At 34.1% G+C, this 2500-nt stretch overlaps 1 protein-coding gene across 1 annotated transcript in view; it reads left to right on the forward strand.

The window, feature by feature from the left end:
• mRpL39 (mitochondrial ribosomal protein L39) overlaps nucleotides 1-2500 on the forward strand; it is a 12753-nt gene that overhangs the window by 299 nt on the left and 9954 nt on the right. The gene's annotated exons all lie outside the window — the stretch shown is intronic.

Here is a 2500-nt window from a genome sequence, read left to right on the forward strand (position 1 = left end):
GAAAGTATTATTGATATGTATCACATATATTGATATGAAATTTATGGGGATAAGTTCAATAGGCACAAGAGTTTGATATGAAAAATAAATGATAAAATGCCGAGATTTGGTAATGGAACTACTGCCAATAACAAGGAATTCGTATTTTGGATGAATTATGTAGGAGATTGTAGGCATGTGTTATGTTATTTTGATATGTTAGGAAATTAGAATGATAGTTTACTTGTATTTTGTGTCATTATTTTAGCTAGGAACAGGATGCAAATCTGTTTTTTTTTTTTTTTTCTGGCAAATACACGGAATTTGGAAGGACTTTGAAGGAAACTGGATTTGTTGATAATTGATATATCTATGTAGGCATAACCATATTTTATTGGTGATTCACTGTCAGTGACTACAAAAAATGGTTATTGAATATGATTGTCATTCGATAGCAGCTATCCTTAGCGGCTGAAAGGCTAAGGACCATATTGGCAAGAGGAAGCATGAAGTTATAAAGCTGATTCGTTAGGGTTTATTATCCAGACTCTAGTAAGCAGTATATGATGAGGTAGATATTTATCCCTTTGTTTTTTAATTATATCATTAATATTAATCCATTCACGACAGATGATGTGATATCATGTCATCATCATATTTTAGACATGACAAGATAAGACATTTCTATTTTTAAAAAATATTTGACTTTATGAAAAGAATTAACAAAATTGCAAAATCAGTCTGAGAGATTCAACTTAGCCTCATGCCTAGAGAAATTTATCGTGGAGAAGCTGTAGGCACTTACTATATTGCAGACTGGAGGTAATTAACCCATTGCAGGCCTAACGACCTAACTGGATGTCAGGGCGGTTGGTCTACAACACTAGCATCACCAGCTAAAATTTAGAGGGAAGGGAAAAAGGGTTTTCTCTGCCCTCCGGGTAGCGCAGACTAGCCCAAACAAGATTTTTCCATAAATTCATCATAAAATGCGGGTTTAGGCTGACTTTGAAACCCTGTAGCTCTGGAGCCAGTGCCATTAAAGCCATAATACTTCATGACTGTGTGTGCACTTCAACTGTGAGCAAATCCCGATGTCTTTTAGGCCTAATCAGTGCCAACATGTATGTCATGACACCCGTACACAATGGGTTAAGCAAATATACACCCCGTCAGGAGTGGGTTAATAAGACTTGGATTAACAAGTTCTTTCACACTCTGTCTTTCCATGGTATATCACTTGGTATATCTTATTATATGAACACAGTAGTATGGAATTAGGTAATGAAAAATCTGAACTCAATCAAACTGGCTATAATTCAAATACTCATTTTTTAATTACAGGTGCAAATATGTATTCCATAAATGTGAAAATGAAACTGTCCAATTAGTGTAGGCTCTTTAAAAAATGCATGGAGAAAGTTCTTTAAGAAACTTTTGAGCTATAATAGTAATTTATCAGTACCATTAATGACTTTTATATCATAATATGCTTCCATGGTCATAATCATTGAGATCCTGCGTGTTGCCAGCTTGCAACAGTATGTTAGAAAGTTAATCACACATGACCAAGTTTCCTCTCTGGCTTGTATTGACAATGGCTTATCCATAATAGCTTGTTCTTCAATATGTTTTAAACGCATATTTATAATACAAATTTACAGGATGTTTTCCTAAAATTTTTGATGAAGGAGAAAATCTTCTCAGGATTGTATAATTCCAAGTATATGAGATCAAAGTATCCATTTTGCCTTGGCTGACTTTATGTATTAACATTTGTGAAGGTATTTTTCGTAAAATGCAGTGTGTGTTTTATTGAATTTTGATGCACTAACACAGTTTATTTTCAAATACCTGGAATCATATTTTTTAGTGTGTAGGATTCACTTTTCTGTAAGTGTTTAGAGAGCACCTGCCTGTTTACTACTGGCTTTGTGTCATTCAGTGCAGCCTTCACACCTTTTGGCACTGAAGCAAAGGACAACAGACCTCCATTATGTATATTCTGGCCTTGTAGCTCTCTTTGGTTGTTTATTGTCACACTTAAGAAACTAAAATAGCATTGTTGCCCTTTGCCAAAGCAAGAAGTAGAGAAGCAGCTTTGATCAGCTAGTTTCAAGTGGATCTGGAGAAAACAGTCAGTATGATTTCAAGAAAAAAGAAGAGCAAATCCTTTAAAAGCAAAGACAGGAAATAGAATAATGAAACATAGAAAAGAAGTAAGATATGACTAGAATGATTTTTCACTAGACCTACCTGACCATGACTGTTTGGAGATAGGTGTTTATTTATATTGCCATTATTATCATTGTTAATATCACTATTTTGTGTAATTATCACAAATTTATAGAAGACTACAAAGTTTGGTGAAAATTTTCTCTATTGTCACTAAAAAAACAAAATATTTTTAACTATATAGACTCCACTTCCTTTTCCCTCCGAGTGCCACTCAGTAAAACAACCAAGATGGCAGTAGTACATGGTTAGAAATGCTCATAGTATCAACATATATCCCTTGTCC

Source organism: Penaeus japonicus, unplaced genomic scaffold (assembly GCF_977035675.1).
Source record: "Penaeus japonicus unplaced genomic scaffold, GWHDUDI00000001_assembly GWHDUDI00000014, whole genome shotgun sequence".
Taxonomy (NCBI): domain Eukaryota; kingdom Metazoa; phylum Arthropoda; class Malacostraca; order Decapoda; family Penaeidae; genus Penaeus; species Penaeus japonicus.